Genomic DNA, 21,112 nt, shown 5'->3' with positions numbered 1-21,112 from the left:
TTGGGTACAGACCCTATATAGTGGTCCTAGTGCGCGAATAAGGATTAATGATGAGTACTCAGATAGGTTTTCTTTGGAGAGGGGAACAAGACAGGGGTGCCCGTTGTCACCCCTGATTTTTGCTCTTGCTATGGAGCCATTAGCCATCGCAATACGATCAAATATAAATATGGCAGGCTTCCAGAGAAAGAGGAGGGAGGAGAAAATAGCTCTGTACGCAGACGATATCCTCCTCTTCTTGGGGGACACGGAACAGACCCTTAGACAGGGGATGACTATACTTGCCGATTTTGGTAATCTTACTGGATTGGTTATAAATTGGGAAAAGTCTGCCCTAATGCCAGTAGATTCAATAGTGAATCGAAACATGCTGGCAGCCCCGCAGATAGAAGTGGTCGATCAAATAAAATACTTAGGGATACTTATTAAAAGAGACCCTGGAAAATATATTGGTGATAATATACTCCCACTAATAACTAAATTTAGAACTAAGATTGAAATATGGAAGAAGCTCCCACTATCAGTTGCGGGAAGATGTAATTTGATCAAAATGGTGTGGCTGCCCCAGATGCTGTATCTACTGCATAACTCCCCGGTATGGGTTGATAAAAAGTGGTTCAAAAAAATAGAAGAATTATTTAGAGAACTCATATGGAAAGGTCGAGTGTCAAGGATTAGCCTCCAGACCTTACAGTTACCAACTAGGAAAGGAGGAATGGCAGTACCTCATCCACGGAGCTATTTTTTAGCAGCTCAATTACAGCATCTGGGGATAAGTAAAGGTAGGATCGGAGGAACAAATAAGGCATTGATGATAGCAGAGTCCCCTCACAATACAATTATGGAAGCCCTGGAGGCAAACTCATTTCAATATAGGATACCGACGATAAAAATGGTTTTAAAAGTCTGGAAGGCAGTTAAAACAATAAAAGGCCTGGGAGGCCTGACTAAATATACCCCATTATGGAACAATTTAAATTTGCCAGAAATGGAACTGATAGGTAGATATAGACCATGGGAGATAAAGGGGATTGATAAACTGGCCCAATTATATGAAGGAAGGATATTGAAAACATTTAATGCATTGAGGGCGGAGTTTGATATACCAAAGCATTCATTCTATAAATATTTGCAGATCCGACATGCGTTGGATAAACAATTTAATAAACAAGGCCCAGTGTGGAATAACTCCCCTTTTTATGACAGATTGAACGCGCAAGAAAAGGCAGGGGGAACCATAGCAGAAATATACCCATATATAACTGAAGGGAATATAGAAAACCCAGAGAAACTTAAATGTAGAGGGAAATGGGAGGAGGAATTTGGGGTATTTTCAGATGAGCAATGGAGGAAGTTATTAGAGGCAGGACACTCTATCTCAATCTCGCCTGCACAGAAGGTTTCTCACTTGATGCTGTTGCATAGATCATACTATACCCCCAAGAGACTGTTTGGCTTCGGGAAAAGAGAGGATGATAAGTGTCCAAGATGTCAAGATACTGGGGACCTAGCGCACATGTTCTGGAGATGTCCCAGACTATTTCGATACTGGTCAGAAATTATCCACACTCTGAATGAAACGTTTGGAGTGGGAGTAGGGAGAGATCCCAGACTATGTGTGCTGGGATTGGCCGAGGGAATAGGGGGCTCATCCTGTACAATTAAAGCAATACTGAGGTGTATGTTTCAGGCAAGAAAGCTTATAGCACAGAGGTGGCAGGCAGAGAGCCCCCCCTCGGCAAGAGATTGGACAAGGATAGTAACAGAAACAATATGGAAGGAGAGGACAGTGTATATAAAAAGAGGAAACTTGAAGGAATTTGAAAAAATATGGAAGCCTTGGATGGACAGGATAGGATATCCAATGTAGAGGGAGGGAGGTGGAGAGAGAGGGGGACGGGGGGAGGGAACATTTTGGTTAGTCTCTTCTTTTTTTTTTTTTTTTTTTGTTTTTGTTTTTGTTTTGTTTTTGTTTTTGTTTTGTTTTTGTTTTTTGTTTTTTGTTTTGTTTTGATCTGTTTTTTGCTTTTGCCTGAAGGGAAATAATGCTGTGAAGTCAGATAATTGTTAAATTATGAAGGAATGACTGTACCCTTGACGATCTAATGGTTTCCTTTTTTTTTATATATATATATGTTTAAAATTTTGATATAATATGATATAAAGATTGTATTTATGAAGAAAATGAATAAAGAATACTTTAAATTAAAAAAAAAAAAAGATGAAACGTGGCTGGGTCTTTCAGCATGACAATGATCCCAAACACACCACCCGGGCAACGAAGGAGTGGCTTTATAAGAAGCATTTCAAGGTCCTGGAGTGGCCTAGCCACCAGTCTAGTCTCCGGATCTCAACTCCATAGAAAATCTTTGGAGGCAGTTGAAAGTCCGTGTTGCCCAGCGACAGCCCCAAAACATCACCGCTCTAGAGGAGATTTCCATGGAGGACATGGAGGCCAACATACCAGCAACAGTGTGTGACAACCTTGTGAAGACTTACAGAAAACATTTGACATCTGTCATTGCCAACAAAGGGTATATAACAAAGTATTGAGAAGAACTTTTGATATTGACCAAATATTTATTTTCCACCATAATTTGGAAATAAATTCTTTCAAAAATCAGACAATGTGATTGTCTGGATTGTTTCTACATTTTATCTCTCATAGTTGAGGTGATACCTATGATGACAATTACAGGCCTCGCTCATCTTTTTAAGTGGGAGAACTTGCACAATTGGTGGCTGACTAAATACTTTTTTGCCCCACTGTATACTGAGGCAAATAGTAATGAAGTACTAATTAAATATTTGGTTAAAGGCTCAATTTGTTCCAGGAGTGGATAACATTATTGCTGACTTATTGTCCCTGTTTTCAGATACAGCAATTTCAGCTTCTGGTTCCGGAGGCAGACGAAGAGGGTTGCCGGTGTCTGCCGAATTTATGGGACTTGCTTTAACTGCTGTGACTTCTCCTATTCAAAATTCAATTGCACCTTCCACGTGGGCAAATTATTAAGCCGCATGGTTCTCTTAGTGCTCATTGTTGAACAATATGGGATAAGGACCTTCTCAATTCTCTGAAACACTTGTTCTGTCTTTTTTGGATTCTTTATTGGCATGTTATTCTAATTTCTTGACTTAGAAGGGAGTTTGAGAGGTTTTTACAGAAAGGATAATGTGCATTTGCCTGCAGTTGCACTGGATATTTTTACTTTAGATTTGGAGCCTTGTATTGAATTGGCCGCGGTTCGGGTGGGGTGCCCGGCTCGTTTAGTTTGAGCCTGGCTTGTGTTTTTTTTGGTTAAAATGGTTATAACTCGAGCTGTAATGGCTGATTATCATATATGGATTTAAGATGAGTGTACATTATACAATACATTTTTGGTTTGGTGTGAAAATATTTGGTGATAAGACACGGATGTAATGTGTGTTATGGTATTGGATTAAAGATCAAATATTTTATTGCCAATAATAAAGGGCCATGGCCAATTTCAATCCATTAAAAGTGCGTCTAGTGTTTTTTTATTAATTATATTATTGAAGGGTATTGTATGAATTAATTAATACTGTTTACGATCCCATGTGTCTATGGGAATGTTTGACCATTCTTCCAGAAGTGCATTTGTGAGGTCAGGCACTGATGTGATGAGAAGGCCTGGATCACAGTCTCCGCTCTAATTCATCCCAAAGGTGTTCTACGGGGTTGAGGTCAGGACTCTGTGCTGGCCAGTCAAGTTCCTCCTCCCAAAACTTGCATATTCATGTCTTTATGGACCTTGCTTTGTGCACTGGTGTGCAGTCCTGTTGGAACAGGAAGGGGCCATCCCCCAACTGTTTCCATAAAGTTGGGGCCATGAAATTGTCCAAAATGTCTTGGTATGCTGATGCCTTAAGAGTGTAGCGGTCAGAGGTATAGGAGACCGCAATGCAGGTTTCAAGTACGGGACAGCAGACAAGGAGGCTGAAACAAAAACCGGCTTTATTAAACAGTAAGATATAATGGCCGGAGGAGGAGGATAACAGTATTAACAATGCACAGTAGTTTACAGTAAGGCTAACTGGAATGTGGTACACAAAATGGCTTTCCCGCCAACACATGCACAGTGATACAGGCTACCCTCTTCTAATATGTCCTGCCTGATTCCCGCTTATCGGGACACGTTTCTACAACGTACTATCTCAGTAGGGACTGTACTATTCCCTATCACAATCCAGCACCGGTGCTCACTCACAGTTTGTTAGACAGCTGGAGGGTCCCTTGTCTTGGCCTCCTTCATGAGGCAGGTGAAGTCCAGTTCCTAGTGCTGCAGCTTGCCCGTCTGGGACGGATGGATGAACACAGATGCGGCCCAAAATCACCACAGCTCTCTCTCTCTGCCCGAGGTGCCCGATCTTTAGCTGGATACTGCGACTCTTTATCCACACAAAGTCTCCCTCTCCTCAGGGCAGACTTGACTTTTCCTCAGCTCCGCACAGGAATTCCTCAGCTGCCCACACACTCCTCACAGTTCTCTCTCACTGCCACTTCCTGTTTCCTCTCCTCTGAAGGGTCGGCAGCAACAGTGACATCTTGTGGCTAAACTGGAAATAGCAGGCTGTATATATTATAGATGGAACACAGTGCAATATAGTTCAGTAATCCTAGGGGCTGACCCCTACATGCCTCCCCGCTTAAAGGTGGCCGTCCTCGGCCTTGCTATATAGTCCATGGGGAAGAAAAGGGTTAAATCAATCTTTAACGGCAGCACAACATTGTTCATAATACATACAGTTAGACCAAATAAACTGATCAGCATTGTACCTGTTTGGTGGAACCCCTGCAGTAGACCTACTAGATCTCCGAAGGTCTTGTCTTTCTGTTAGGACTTGTCCTTCCTCCCTTGGAGCTGGTACTGGTTCTATAACAGGGGCTTCATCACGTGCAGAGTCAGGAACAATCCACCAGTCTTCAATATTATTCCCATCGGAAATGACAAATTCTGAGGAAGGGGCAGGGAGTGGTGTCCTCTGTGCAGGTATCCGATCTTCTGACCGACATGGCCGTAGCATATTCCTATGTAGAACCCTTGAAGCCGACTCCCCATTCTCAACACGAACTTCGTAAACTGGACCATTGGGATACACTCTCTTGATCACTTTGTACGGCTGTACCTCCCAACGCTCACTCAACTTGCCTCTGGGCCGTTTCTCTCGAACCAGCACCCGGTCTCCAGGTTGCAACGGAATCTCTTGGATGGGAGGACGGTCAGTATAAGTCTTTTCTTGCAATCTCTGGCCTACTAACCGGCAGATGGTCTGGAGTCGCTTGCGGTGTTCTTTCACCCATGAGGTGGTTGATCGCTCTATCACATCTTCTGGCTGTTCCAAATTCAATTCGACAATTTCTCGTCCGGCTCTACCGAACAGTAGCATGTATGGGGTATAGCCGGTGGTAGTGTGGACACGATTATTGTAGGCCCAGACTAATTCAGGCAGATAGTCTGGCCAGTGTGTCTTTTTGTCCTCCTCTAAGGTCCTCAGCATCTGAAGCAGAGTCCGATTAAAGCGCTCACAGGCCCCATTCCCTTGGGGATGATATGGAGTTGTCCTGGATTTTCCAATGCCATACAGTCGGTGTAACTCCTCCATCACTTTCCCTTGAAAGCATGCTCCTTGATCTGAGTGAATCCGTTTCGGGCATCCATAGACCCGGATGAAATCTTGACAGATGGCCCGAGCTGCAGACTCAGCCGTCTGGTCCCGAGTTGGAGTGACCACTGCAAACTTGGAGAAGTGGTCAATCATGACCAGGCAGTATTGTGGGCCTCTGGCTGACTGTCCCACGAGGAGATAATCTATCAGCAATACCTCCAGCGGTTCCTTGGTCTGTATGGGCTGTATGGGTGCCCTCTGCTCTGTGCTTTTAGTAAGCTCACACACTCTACACTGTCGGCAGACTTCTTCAACTACGACCTCCAGTCGTGGACAATACACATAACGCTGCAGCCACTGGTAAGTTTTGACTGGCCCGAAATGAGCTCCAAATTCATGAGCTTCCCTGGCTATCTCTAGTGCCAGACTCCTTGGTATGACAACCTGCCATCTTGCCTCCAGATCGGCAGGCTGCTGCCACTTGCGGTATAGAACAGCTCCATGAACCTCTAGTCTGTCCCATTGATGTAGAATTGACTTCATCTCAGCATCAAGATCAGCCCTTTCCTCTCTGTCTGGTTTTCTTTGCCGAGCCACCCAACCTTTTATCTGTCGCAGTCCAATGTCTTCATCTTGTATTCGCCCCCATTCCTCATTAGTTCTTGCTAATGCCTTAGGCAGGGACCGGGCCTCCCCGCTTGTCTGTGCTGCGACTGCTGGAGGTGTAAACTTGCGGAAGTCTGGAATTTCATCCTCTTCCTTTTGTTCATCAAGCTCTCCCAATGGAGTTTCAAAAGTAACCCTCGACAGACCATCAGCATTGGTATTCTCTGTAGCAGAGCGATAGCGAATTGAGAAGTCATACTTTGCAAGGCGAGCTGCCCAACGTTGCTCCAGGGCTCCCAGTCTAGCAGTATCCAGATGGGCCAGGGGATTGTTATCAGTCCGTACAAAGATTTTAGCCCCTGTAAGGTAACCGGCAAACTTCTCTGTCATGGCCCACACCAGGGCAAGGAGCTCTAGCCGGAAGGAACTATAGTTATGAGGGTTTCGCTCCGTATCCCGCAGGGACCTACTGGCATAGGCAATCACTCTTTCGTGTCCGTCCTGCATCTGTGACAACACTGCCCCGAGTCCGTAGAGACTACCGTCAGTAGATAAGAAGAATGGTTTGTCAAAATCAGCATAAGCCAAGATGGGGGCCGATGTCAGAGCCTCTTTCAAGGTCAGGAAGGCCTCCTCTTGCTTCTGTCCCCAGGGAACACTTTGACTCTTGGATTGCCCAGCAGTTCCTCTCAAAATCTCATTCAGAGGGCCCGCTATCTTTGCATAGTCTTTGATGAACCGCCGGTAGTAACCAGTCAGACCAAGGAAGGCCTTCAACTCACGCAGCGTTCTAGGCTCCGGCCATTGTTGAATGGCAGCCACTTTATTTTGGGATGGCAGCACCCCGTCTTTGGACACCGTATGGCCTAAGTACTCGATCTCCTTCTTGAAGAGATGACACTTCTTTGGCTTTATCTTCAGGCCATGGGCCCGCAGTCGCTCAAGTACCTGTCCTAATCGGGCCAAGTGTTCTTCAAAAGTAGCAGAGTACACTATAATATCATCCAAGTATATCAGGGTAGCTTCAAAATTTAGATCTCCCAGACATTTTTCCATCAGCCTCTGAAAGGTTCCTGGGGCATTAGACAGCCCAAATGGCATCCTATTAAATTCAAACAGACCCATGGGAAGTATGAATGCTGTCTTTTCCTTGTCTTGTTCAGCCACCGGTACCTGCCAGTATCCACTTGCTAAATCCAAGGTGGAGAAGTATTTAGCCCGCCCTAGGGCTGTTAGGGACTCTTCGATGCGAGGCAGAGGATATGAGTCCCGCACTGTGCACGCATTCAATCTCCGGTAATCCACACAAAATCGAATGGTGCCATCCTTCTTCTTGACAAGCACCACTGGGGCTGCCCAGGGACTTTGACTACCCCGAACCACTCCTGAATCGATCATCTGTTTCAGCAATGTCTTCACCTCTTGATACAACTTGGGTGGAATCTGTCGATATCTCTCTCGGCTTGGGGGAGTGTCCCCCGTCGGTATCTCATGTGTGATAGCATCTGTGCAACCAAAGTCATTGGCATTGCGGGCAAACGCAGCTTGATTCTCCCACAGCATGGTTTCAACTGCTCGTAAATGATCCGGACTTAGAGCTTTCACATCTATCTCCATTTGTTCCAAGATGACTGTCCCATTCCATTCTGGGGTCGGTGCCTCTGCAGGCTTTGCAGTAACTGCCAAGGTCCAAGCAGAATTGCCTATCGGAGCTAGAGTCACTTCTCCCTGACTCAGCACTTCTCCCCGATGTAGGTACACGCGAGCCAGTTCCACTCCTGGCACCAGAGAGACTTCCCGTTGTCCAACGTTTACAGCTCTTATGGGTACTCGTCCATTTTGGACTACTGCCAGTGTCCGGGCCACTAGGACATCCTGACCTAACTCTCCCAGGCCTGCAGGCTCAATGATCACCTCCATACCTTCAAGGTTGCGGGAGGTTCCCACGGGCAAAGTCAGTATAGTCTCCCGATCAGGAGGGAGGGTAAGGGTAGCCCTTCCCGGCACTCGAATATTTCCTACAGACTGATGTACTGGGACACTCTTCTGTGTCCCACAAAACCGGATTAACCGTTGAAATGCCTTTTGCGTTGGTTTGTGTGGAGTGGCATTCTTCCAATAGCCCGGCCCCCTTTTAGTGAACATAATTTGATCCAACTCTCGCAGGATATTCATGCCCATTATCACCGGTACATCTTCTTTGAAGGTTTCAGGGACCAGCAGGATACCTTTTTTTCCAACTTCCTGTCCACACAGACGTACATTCATCCATACGACACCTGTGACAGGGATTTGTTGCTGGTTAGCTGCTGTGACCCGGATCAATGTCCCCTGTTCTGGCTTGGCCAGTGCTTGAAAGTAACGGTTGAAGTATGACTCAGGCATGGTCGTTACCTGTGATCCGGTGTCCACTAAACAGTTGACTGGAATGCCTTCAAACTCGGCTCTTATGGTGGGACATCCTGCAACCAGGTGTTCGGAGCTGTGCTGAGTGGCCTGACACTCTACTTCCCCCGCAGTGTGCCTCATTACTGCGGGGGCCTGAAGTTTAACGCCGGCTCTGGGCGTCTAGGCAGGTCCCTCCGGCATTCTCTAGCGAAGTGTCCTTTTTCTCCACACCGCCAGCACTGAGCCTCTCTGCGTTGTTCTCTCTGTCTGTGTGCGGGAGGCGCCCGTAGGCCTGGACTGGCCGAGCTCACTGGAGGATATTGAGGGACTCGGTAGGTGGGAATACGTGGGTAAGGATGCTCTGGTGCAGGAACCATCGAGGCAGTCTGATAAGGTTGTTGTTGCCCCAGATATGCAACCTCAGGGGGGTAGCTCAAATCCATCCGTCTCTCTATTTGCGTCAACTTCTCATGCATGAGACCCAGGGAGCTTTGTAGGTCCTGCACCACTCTAACCAGGACCTCTTCATTCTTCGCAACCCCGAGGGAGGCGGTCTGGGTCCGTATCACTCCAGAGGCATAAATTTCTTCTTTACTTCGCTCCACGGCCTCAGCCAATATTTGCCGAAAATTCAGTGTAGGGTCCACTCTGACTCGTTCCCGTAGGGCTTGTCTCAGGTGAGAGCTGTAGAGTCCCAGGATCAATTGTTCCCTCAGTATCCGGTCTGCGGATCCCATGGCGGTTATCCCGTCTGCCTCTTTTTTCTGTATCTCAGCCAGTACTTCCTGTAGAGCCGTTGCATATTGTGAGACCCCTTCATTTTCCTGCTGTACCCGGTAGAAGAACTTTGCCCGGAGGTGGCCCGCACTAGCTGTTTCACCGTATATTTCTTCTAGAAAGCGCACAATCTCTTTCAAGGTACTGCGCGTAGCTTCCGGTTGTAAGCAAACAGTTTTCCGCGCTTCACCCTCCAGGGCAGCCAAAGCAATTTCCACCTGTAGCTCTGGGCTGACATTGTAAATTCTAGCAACGCTCTGTAATCTCGTCACCCAGTCTGACAGTGACATGTTCTGGCCATCAAATTTTGGCAACAAGTTAAAAAGCATGCCCATAGGGAGGGTCCTTGTAGGGGTTCCACCATTACCTAAGGCATTCACATCAACATCAGGTACGTTGCCTTCAGCCGCCTCCATCTCTGTAACCGTACCCTGCTCGCAGCGCCACTTGTAGCGGTCAGAGGTATAGGAGACCGCAATGCAGGTTTCAAGTACGGGACAGCAGACAAGGAGGCTGAAACAAAAACCGGCTTTATTAAACAGTAAGATATAATGGCCGGAGGAGGAGGATAACAGTATTAACAATTCACAGTAGTTTACAGTAAGGCTAACTGGAATGTGGTACACAAAATGGCTTTCCCGCCAACACATGCACAGTGATACAGGCTACCCTCTTCTAATATGTCCTGCCTGATTCCCGCTTATCGGGACACGTTTCTACAACGTACTATCTCAGTAGGGACTGTACTATTCCCTATCACAATCCAGCACCGGTGCTCACTCACAGTTTGTTAGACAGCTGGAGGGTCCCTTGTCTTGGCCTCCTTCATGAGGCAGGTGAAGTCCAGTTCCTAGTGCTGCAGCTTGCCCGTCTGGGACGGATGGATGAACACAGATGCGGCCCAAAATCACCACAGCTCTCTCTCTCTGCCCGAGGTGCCCGATCTTTAGCTGGATACTGCGACTCTTTATCCACACAAAGTCTCCCTCTCCTCAGGGCAGACTTGACTTTTCCTCAGCTCCGCACAGGAATTCCTCAGCTGCCCACACACTCCTCACAGTTCTCTCTCACTGCCACTTCCTGTTTCCTCTCCTCTGAAGGGTCGGCAGCAACAGTGACATCTTGTGGCTAAACTGGAAATAGCAGGCTGTATATATTATAGATGGAACACAGTGCAATATAGTTCAGTAATCCTAGGGGCTGACCCCTACAAGAGTTCCATTCACTGGAACTAAGGGGCCTTGCCCAACCCCTGAAAAACAAAAATCAAAGGACAGGAAGGGAGATTAGGGATTTTTGCGGTGCTAATTAGCAAAGTACAATTAATTAAAGTACAAAGTTAGTAGTACAAAAATTTATTAAGTTTGAGGTTAAAATCAGTAGCAATATATGCTTAAAAGATTCAGAATAATGCAATACAGTGGTTGTTCTCGTTCTCGTCTCGTTGCGGGTTGCAGCCAAGGGTGACGCTTGATCGTTCAGACTCTGTACTTTTCGCTGGTATTTCTGTGCAGGTGTGTCTCCCTGAGTTCTCAAAAAGATTTTTTCAAAATACGAGCGTCCCCATTGCTTACAATTATCCAACATACTTTCCTTGGGTTGGCTTTTTAGCCCCCTGCGATTCAGCACTGCTGCGGCTAACCCCCGAGGTGGACAATCCCACTACTTTACCACCAACGTAGTGGTTGAAGATTTTGTTCAAACATTCACACATCCCCTGAAGAAGCAATCTAATGCGAAACATGTCGGGACTATGTGTGCTTGACGAGAACAACCACTGTATTGCATTATTCTGAATCTTTTAAGCATATATTGCTACTGATTTTAACCTCAAACTTAATAAATTTTTGTACTACTAACTTTGTACTTTAATTAATTGTACTTTGCTAATTAGCACCGCAAAAATCCCTAATCTCCCTTCCTGTCCTTTGATTCATGTTTCAAACTTTCAGGGATGAGGTGCCATCTTTGTTAGGTGTTGCTTGAGGCTGAACCATCAAAATTATTCCCTGAAAAACAAACCCCACACCATAATCCCCCCTCTACCAAATTATTTTGGACCAGTACACGAAGTAAGGTCCATAAAGACACGGATGAGCGAGTTTGGGTTGGAGGAATGTGCTCATGCACATAGCTATCCAGAGACATGTTGAGAAGAGGGACATAGCGTGGAGTACAAGTGACCCTCAGTGTAAACCCGCCATGGGCAGTTGAACGTGGTCAGTGTGAGAGGTAAGGTCACAGCGCAATGGAGCAACGAGTGAACATCAAGTACTGCTACAAATTGGCAAAAATGGCAACAGAGACAGAGAGATGTTGGTGCGAGTGTACGGGATGGAAGCCTTGAGCAGGAAATATCTTTACGACTGGTTCAAATGCTTAACCGGAAGAAAAACGACTGAGGATGAGCCCGGTTCGGGTCGGCCATCAACAAGAAGAACCCCAGACATGATCGAGCAAGTGCGACAAATTCTAGCATGAGATCGGTGACTGACTCTACGATTGATAGCGGAGAAATTGGGCATTAGCTAGGACACAGTGTGCACCATTGTCCGCAAAGGTTTGGGTAAACTGAAGTTCTGTCCACGGGTTTGTCCCACACAAGCTGGCAGACGAACAAAAAGTAAAACAAATGGAAACCTCTGGAGATTTCATTACCATGTGTGACCAGGATCTATCCTCTCTGCAAATCATCGTCACAGAGGATGAGACCTGGTGCTATCAGTTCCATCTGGAGTCCAAATGGCAATCGATGGAATGGTGTTCACCGTCTGACTGTTACCAGAAGCTTCATGAACGTTATGGCCAATAAAGGTAATTTGTTTGTATCTTCTGTTTTGTTTGTTTTCGGATACCATTCACCAAACTTTTTAGACACACCTTGTTTAAAGCGGGAGTCCGCCGTTTTTTTTTTTTTCTTTTAAAAGCCAGCAGCTACAAATACTGCAGCTGCTAACTTTTAAAATAATATCACTTACGCGCCCAGCGCGCCCGTAATGTCGGCACCCGAAGCCGATCTCTCGATCGTCTCTCGTGTGCTGCCGCTGCCATCTTGGCTATGGGAATCAGGAAGTGGAGCCTTGCAGCTTCATTTCCCGGTTCCCTACTGCACATGCGCGAGTCGCGCTGCGTAATAAGGATGGTCCCCGCTGTCTCTGGGATCCGTGTGTTTCCCAGCAGACAGCGGGGGACCTTCGGAAAGGGGCGTAGATATATGTGGAAAGGGGCGTATATTCTGCAGATATCTATGCCGGAAGTGGGTGCAGATACCTGTAATGTACAGGTACCTGCACCCCCCTCCCCCCTGAAAGGTGCCAATTGTGGCGCCGGGAGGGGGGGAGGGTTCCAATGAGCGGAAGGTCCACTTTAGGGTGGACCTCCGCTTTAACTGCTTTGGAATTCAAAGGGATTTCAGGAGAAAGGGCTTGGGCGCTCAAGGGGTTAAGCTTCACAACAACGGTCAACGTCAAAGAGTTTTATGACTGTAGTATAAAACATAATACAATTAAATAAAGTGGGTGGAAGGGAGGGGGAGGGGATATCTATTTCACTGGATGGGTCATAAACAGTAGAATAACCTGACAACATGAGTCACCATCGAGGTCAACGTGATGAGTTCTCTTAGCCCTTGTACACACGGTCGGACATGCTGACAACAAAATCCGTCTGATTTTGTCCGACGGATTTTGTCCGAAACTGGTGTTGCATACACACGGTGGGACAAAGTTGTTGGAAAATCCGATCGTTCAGAACGTGATGAAGTTATTTTGTTACGACAGGACTACGTTCAGGCTAGTAGCCAATAGCTTTGGTCTAGGAATTTGATCTGAGCATGCGTGGCACTTTGTCCGATCGGAATTCTCTACACACAATCGGACAAATTCCAATCGGATCATGTTGTCGGAAAGTTTAATAGCCCAGCTCTAAAACTTTGTCGGTCGGATATTCTGACAGAAACAGTCCGATGGAGCCCACACACGGTCGGATTATCCGACAACACGGCATTTTCTGTCGGAATGTGTACAAGGGCTAATAGATCAGATCTTAGAGCTCTTCCAGAAATTTCTTATTGTAGGTAGAATGCCTAAATTGCATCCAACCCAAATTTTTTGTTGTATGTTTGAAAATTTGTTAGTAAGAAAATAGTTTTTTTAGTTCTCCATGTAAATGATGCAAACATTGATATATTGTTTCTCCCACAGAGAGATATCAGAAACTGGCCAAAAACACTACGGGGTCTATTTATAAAAATTTGCATAGTCATTCCTCCATCCACAGCTCCCAACTGTCCCTGATTTGGAAGGACTGTCCCTGATTTGGAGCAATGTCCCTCTGTCCCTGCACTTTTTTTCTATCAAAAAGTGTTTTTTCAGCACTAAACCTTTCATCTGAGTTCTAAATTGCTGCATTTGTAAATTCCAAAAGCCAATATAAAGGAAAAGCACTTGTGGGTTTAACCAATTTTTTTTTTTTTTTGTACTATTCTCCTTTAAGGGGGCGTGTCCTATGCCTGCATACTTTTGCTGATAGGTGTCCCTCATTCCCATCTCAAAAAGTTGGGAGGTGTGTCCACTCTGTCTGCATGTACAAGAAATACAGATGTCTTTTTAACAAAAGATACAATGAAAGCATCCTAGAGCGGGGATTTCAAACTCAAGTTCGTCGCGGGCCACATCAGCATTATGTTTTTCCTTAAAGTGGCAGTTCTAAAACTAGATGTCCACAGCACCCCCTTACATTGGATTTCAACCCCCCCCACCATCAAAAGTTAAGAATCCCCCACTCTCCCTTACATCACAGTGTACCTCAGTGCTGGGAAGAAGCTGGCGTGGAGCTGGGCAGGGCCGTTTTTAAGGCAGGGCAAAAGGGGCAGCTGTCCTGGGCCCTGTCATTGTTGTGGAGCCCAAAGCAGCTGCCTCATACTTGCCAACTATCCTGGTTTAAATTCCCTCATCCCTTGAGGTTTTAGTCCTGTGCTGTGTCCTGATATCTCAGTGTGAAGTCATGCTACTAATGCTGTCCAGCTCTGCCCTATTGTTGTGTACGGGTGACTCACCTGCAGACCATGTGTTTACATGTAAATAACCTTTATTCATATGTAAATAGCAGCGGTATTCATATGTAAATAGCTGAGGCCGGTGGCATTGATATGTAAATAAAGGTGACATTCATATATATCATGCCCCCCTGCAGTGAGGAGAAGATGTGCTGTAACCTATAGGAACCAGTGAGCAGTATTACTGTACAGTAATCTCTAGCAACCAATCAACAAGCAGAACTCATGTGCTGTAACCTCTAGCAACTAATCAGTGAGCTGTAATGTGTGCTGTAACCTCTAGCAACCAGTTAGTAACCAGTAATGATATGCTGTAACTGCTGGCAACCAATCGCAATCGCTGCATAGGGGAGGGGGCCACAAGAAAAATTTTGCCCCGGGTCCAGTCAATGTTAAAGACGGCCCTGGAGCTGAGAAGTAGAAACTGCAGGGTCTGGAGGAGGACCACAGGAGGGCCAGAGTCTGTTGAGACCAGGGGAGGCAGGAAACTAGAGGGTGCTGCGGCTGCACAGAGAGGAGCAGAGTCTGTAGGAGTAGTTCTGTCCTCTTATCTCCTACAGCCTGCTGAGACGGGGGTGGGGGGGGGGGCATGAGATGATCCCCTTCACAGCTGAAAAGAGAAGCACAGGATCTGGCAGAGGAGCTTTGTCCTCCTCTCTGCTACCAACAGCTGAGACAAGGTGGAGGTGGAGGCAAGGGGGGGGGGGGGGGGGGCAGGGTTGCCAACCTCCTGCAGCGTTTTTTACTGACAAAACATTGCAAATTTACTGGCGGAGCACATTTTTTACTGGCAACCTGAGAAATTACAGAACTCCTATTGAAAAAAAAAAAAAAAAACTGAATGTTTGCTTGCTTAGATGATTGATTGGCTGATGAACATCAACAGAGCTTCTGCTCATTTACTAAGCTCTGGAGCAACTGCTCTTGCAGAGTGCAAATTTCATTTATTGAGGCCCTAAAATGCCAGGACAGCAAAAATACCCCCCCCCCCCTTCCATGATCCCTTTTTGGAAATTAGACATTCCATGGTATTTAGTAAGAGACATGGCGAGTTTTTTGAAGTTGTAATTTTTTGTAATTTTTTTTTTTTTTTTTGGAAAATGAAGAAATTATGAAAAATATTTTTTCAATTTCCTTTTTTTTTATTTTTATAAATGACAACTGCTAGCATTTTATTCTACAGGGCCTGTTTTTAGAAAAACTGTATAACCACACTATATTGGCAAATGTATTTGGCCACCCATCCAAATAATTTGGTGGAGGGGGGATTATGGTGTGGGGAGTTGTTTTTCAGGGGTTGGGCTTGGCCCCTTAGTTCCAGTGAAGGGAACTCTTAGCCCTTGCACACACGGTCGGACATTCCGACGGAAAATGTCCGATCGGACCGTGTTTTCGGATAATCTGACCGTGTGTGGGCTCCATCGGACTGTTTCCGTCGGAATATCCGACCGACAAAGTTTTAGAGCTGGGCTGTAAAATTTTCCGACAACATGATCCGATCGGACTTTATCTGATCGTTTGTAGAGAATTCCAATCGGACAAAGTACCACGCATGCTCAGATTAAATTCCTAGACCAAAGCTATTGGCTACTAGCCTGAACGTAGTCCCATCGTAACGAAATAACGTCATCACGTTCTAAATCAGATATCGGATTTTCCGACAACTTTGTCCGACCGTATGTATGCAACACCAGTTTTGGACAAAATCTGATGGATTTGGTTGTCGGAATGTCCGACCCGTGTGTACAGGGGCTTAAGGTATCTTTGGGGTGGAGGAACTTGGCAGGCCTGTAGAGAGGTCCTGACCTCAACCCGATAGAGCACCTTTGGGAGGAATTAGAAGCTGTAAGCCAAGACTTCTCGTCCAACAGTGCCTGACCTCACAACTGGGCTTCTGGAAGAATGGTCAAACATTTCCCATAGACACATCTCCTAAACCTTGTGGACGGCCTTCCCAGAAGAGTTGAGTTGAATCTGTTTTATCTGCAAAGGGCGGGCCAACTCAATATTGAACCCTACGGACCAAGACTGGGATGCCATTAAAGCGGAAAATTTGAGGACCTGCTCTCAAACATTTGCGGACGGAAATGCCGACAGCAAATGTTCATTGGAGCCTACACACGGTCAGACTTTCCGACAACATGCTGACATCGAACATCTACAGTCGGAATGCCTGCGTGTGTATTTGGCATTTAATGGCATAAGACTGGGATGCTATTAAAATCCATGTGCATGCCCACCTCTATCTCCCCCCCCCCCTCTATTCCCCTCTTTTCTTTCTCTTGGTTTTTCCTTCTTTTTCTCTTTTCTAGTTCTCTTTTTCTTCCTTTTTTATTTCTTCTCTAGAGAATAGTTTTGATAACGTTCAGTACGGGCATATAGTAACATAAGTTGATACCTGCTACCGCAACATCACAACAAAAAAAGAGAGGGGGTCCCCTGGGGGTGGACTTTTAAGGCACGTACAAATTATAATAGTATACAAATTATTTTATTACATAAAACCAACAAAAGGTAATTGAATATACAGTATACATTAAAAAGTACACCAACAGGTATATATACAACCAGTATTGATGCTATGTCGTATCATTCATTTGAACAGAAACACCCTACGCGTTTCGGAGCTTAGAAAAGCGTGTCCTTCTTCAGGGGTGTGTGGATACAAAGTTTCTGTAGAATAAAACTGTTAACATATATAACAATAGCCGCTGGGCAACATTTGATAAAAGAACAAACAATTGTACAGGACCATATGGGTATATTTGACTCCGCCAATGCTCGAGGTATATGCCCCAGTCTATCTCTATTCAATAAAGTGTTGTAGAGATCCTGCAGGAGTGGTGTGAAAACACGTCTGCAGTCCCCTATTGGGGAAGAAGATTTTTTTCATATAAACTGGGACTTTTATAGTTGTTTTACCCAGAACACCACTTCACCATATGGAGTTGTGGGAGAGAATGAGAGATCCGTCCAGCCGGCATCCTGCCAATAAGGTCTGCAGCGCAACATGGGCTCTTTCACTGGAAACAGTGACCTGTGGATTTGTATACCGATTCTCAGTGATGGTTCTAGTGACTGCAGACGAGCCTCCTCGGCCTGGTCAGTACCTACTCCAGGTGGCTACACTCCGTAGGTCGATAGGCATGGACTATTTGCTACTGTTCCTTCTCTTGTCATTCTAAAGCCTCATACACACGATAGGACTTTGTACAAACTTTCCCTTGGATTTTTGTACAAAGGGCGTCGGCCCTGAACTTGTATTGCATACACACAGCAGGACTTTTTCAGCCAACTTTCACCATTCACGTGGTTTTTCTGCTCTTTACTGCCACCTTTGGTCAACTTCTGTATTGTCGTCTGATCTTTTGCATTGGTTCTGAGCATGCCTGTTTGTACACACGATCAGACTTTTTGACAACAAACATGCAAATTAGCTGTTTTGGAGCAACATCCGACCGTGTGTACGCTCCATCGGACAAACTTTTTTGGTTTTCATCTGACTTTTGTTGGCTGTGCGAACGGACAAACTTTCTGGCAACAAAAGTCCGATGGAGCAAAGTCTGATCGTGTGTACAGAAAACCATCGGACTTTTGTACAAAGTACAAACACGCATGCTCAGAACCAATGCAAAAGATCAGACAACAATACAGAAGTTGACCAAAGGTGGCGGTAAAGAGCAGAAAAACCACATGATTTGGTGAAAGTTGGCTGAAAATGTCCTGCTGTGTGTATGCAATACAAGTTCTCGGCCGACGCCCTTTGTACAAAAATCCAAGGGAAAGTTTGTACAAAGTCCTATCGTGTGTCCTATAAGTTTGTATTGCCTACACACGATCGGACTTTTTATACTACAAACATGAACGTAGTGACGCTTCAAAGTACTGATGACACTGCAAAGAGGACGTTCAATCACTCCAGTGCCACCTTTGGTCAACTTCTGAAAAAGTTTGTCCGATGGAGCGTACACACGGTCGGATGTTGCTCCAAAACAGCTAATTTGCATGTTTGTTGTCAAAAAGTCAGATCGTGTGTACGGGCCTTTAGTCCGATGGAGCAAAGTCCGATCGTGTGTATGAGGCTTTAACCATCTGGCTGTAATGCCCAAAACATAGAAAGAAGTCAAATTATTCTTCACTTTGTGGCTTTATCGAAACCAGAAAAAGGATCCTAGCTTGGCTCCCAATGCCAGATCCAGATGTCAATAGACTGAATACCATACCGAGCTTAAACTCTACACCAGCCTTTCTCAATGTTTTCAACACAGAGGAACCCTTGAAATCGTTCTCCGGTCTCGGGGGAACCCCTGATAAAAAATAGAAATCTACAACTCATGATACATCAGTGTGATGGTCAGCGGGAAGAATGGTCCTTACACTTGTGGTCATTGGGAAGAATTACCTCCTTACAGATAGCTAAAAAGATCAATGGAGTCAGTGGGAACCAGGCATGTACTGGCCATCGGGACTACCGGGAGTTTCCCGGTGGGCCGATGGCTCAGTGGGCCACTCTGATGTAAGGGGGCTGGTGATGGGACACTCTGATGTAAGGGGGCTGCACATGGGACATTGTGACGTAAGATGGTGCTGATGGGACATCCTGATGTAAGGGGGCTGGTACTGGGACACTCTGTTGTAAGGGGGCCCGTGATGGGACACTCTGTTGTAAGGGGGCCCGTGATGGGACACTCTGTTGTAAGGGGGCCGGTGATGGGACACTCTGTTGTAAGGGGGCCGGTGATGGGACACTCTGTTGTAAGGGGGCCGGTGATGGGACACTCTGTTGTAAGGGGGCCGGTGATGGGACACTGTGTTGTAAGGGGGCCGGTGATGGGACACTCTGTTGTAAGAGGGCCGGTGATGGGACACTCTGTTGTAAGGGGGCCGGTGATGGGACACTCTGTTGTAAGGGGGCCGGTGATGGGACACTCTGTTGTAAGGGGGCCGGTGATGGGACACTCTGTTGTAAGGGGGCCGGTGATGGGACACTCTGTTGTAAGGGGGCCGGTGATGGGACACTGTGTTGTAAGGGGGCCGGTGATGGGACACTCTGTTGTAAGGGGGCCGGTGATGGGACACTCTGTTGTAAGGGGGCCGGTGATGGGACACTCTGTTGTAAGGGGGCCGGTGATGGGACACTCTGTTGTAAGGGGGCCGGTGATGGGACACTCTGTTGTAAGGGGGCCCGTGATGGGACACTCTGTTGTAAGGGGGCCCGTGATGGGACACTCTGTTGTAAGGGGGCCGGTGATGGGACACTCTGTTGTAAGGGGGCCGGTGATGGGACACTCTGTTGTAAGGGGGCCGGTGATGGGACACTCTGTTGTAAGGGGGCCGGTGATGGGACACTCTGTTGTAAGGGGGCCAGTGATGGGACACTCTGTTGTAAGGGGGCCGGTGATGGGACACTCTGTTGTAAGGGGGCCGGTGATGGGACACTGTGTTGTAAGGGGGCCGGTGATGGGACACTCTGTTGTAAGAGGGCCGGTGATGGGACACTCTGTTGTAAGGGGGCCGGTGATGGGACACTCTGTTGTAAGGGGGCCCGTGATGGGACACTCTGTTGTAAGGGGGCCCGTGATGGGACACTCTGTTGTAAGGGGGCCCGTGATGGGACACTCTGTTGTAAGGGGGCCGGTGATGGGACACTCTGTTGTAAGGGGGCCGGTGATGGGACACTCTGTTGTAAAGGGGCCGGTGATGGGACACTCTGTTGTAAGGGGGCCGGTGATGGGACACTCTGTTGTAAGGGGGCCGGTGATGGGACACTCTGTTGTAAGGGGGCCGGTGATGGGACACTCTGTTGTAAGGGGGCCGGTGATGGGACACTGTGTTGTAAGGGGGCCGGTGATGGGACACTCTGTTGTAAGAGGGCCGGTGATGGGACACTCTGATGTAAGGGGCCGGTGATGGGACACTCTGTTGTAAGGGGGCCGGTGATGGGACACTCTGATGTAAGGGGGCCGGTGATGGGACACTCTGATGTAAGGGGGCTGCTCATGGGACACTCTGATGTAAGGGAGTGCTGATGGGACACTCAAAATGTAAGTGGGCCGGTCTGGATGAAGTCCAGGGCCAAATTTCTGTCCCAGTCCAGCCCTGGTGGGAACTTATCTGAGGGGCAGAAATGGCCCAATGCTGAAGGAACCCCTAGCAACCTCTTGAGGAACCCTGGTTGAGAATCACTGCTCTATACCATAGAGATCCCTCCTAATACACATGTGGATGATCCACCCAACCTCATGCCCCATTTGGTGTATTATAAAAGGTAACATTTAGTCTTACCTTCCAGGTGAGACTGATTTGTTAGGAGAGATTTCAGCAGAACACAGAAAACACAGAGAGCTTTGCGTGCAGCCGAGGTCCTCAAACCGGAACTAAAGACTTTCACTTTCAGACTTGATAGTCAACATTCCACCTCCTTGTAGGTCTGCCAATGATCCTCTGCTTATTACTTTCACGTCTTGAGTCCTCCGTATCGCATTGCATCCGACTGCTCAGATTTTTCTTAAATAATATTACCAAAAGCCCAGGGTCCCGTGGATGCCCCGATGGCCCTTGGTCCTTTGGAACAGGATGGGAGATTTACTAAAACTGGTGAATGCAAAATCTGGTGCAGCTGTACACAGCGGCCAATCAGCTTCTTACTTCAGC

The 21,112-nt window shown here is 46.7% G+C and overlaps 1 protein-coding gene across 1 annotated transcript in view; it reads right to left on the bottom strand.

Annotated features, from left to right (window-relative positions):
- LOC143975949 (NACHT, LRR and PYD domains-containing protein 3-like) overlaps positions 1-20,865 on the bottom strand; it is a 93,759-nt gene extending 72,894 nt beyond the window's left edge. Inside the window, exon 1 of the mRNA XM_077478478.1 lies at positions 20,744-20,865. The gene's annotated coding sequence lies outside the window, so the exon portion shown is untranslated. The remainder of the gene's footprint in view (positions 1-20,743) is intronic.
- Positions 20,866-21,112: the final 247 nt, after the last annotated feature.

Source organism: Lithobates pipiens, unplaced genomic scaffold (assembly GCF_037356315.1).
Source record: "Lithobates pipiens isolate NorthernLeopardFrog02 unplaced genomic scaffold, aLitPip1_a1.2 Scaffold_13, whole genome shotgun sequence".
Lineage (NCBI taxonomy): Eukaryota > Metazoa > Chordata > Amphibia > Anura > Ranidae > Lithobates > Lithobates pipiens.
Note: the sequence above shows the minus strand (reverse complement) of the source record. Positions and strands in the feature narration are given on the sequence as shown.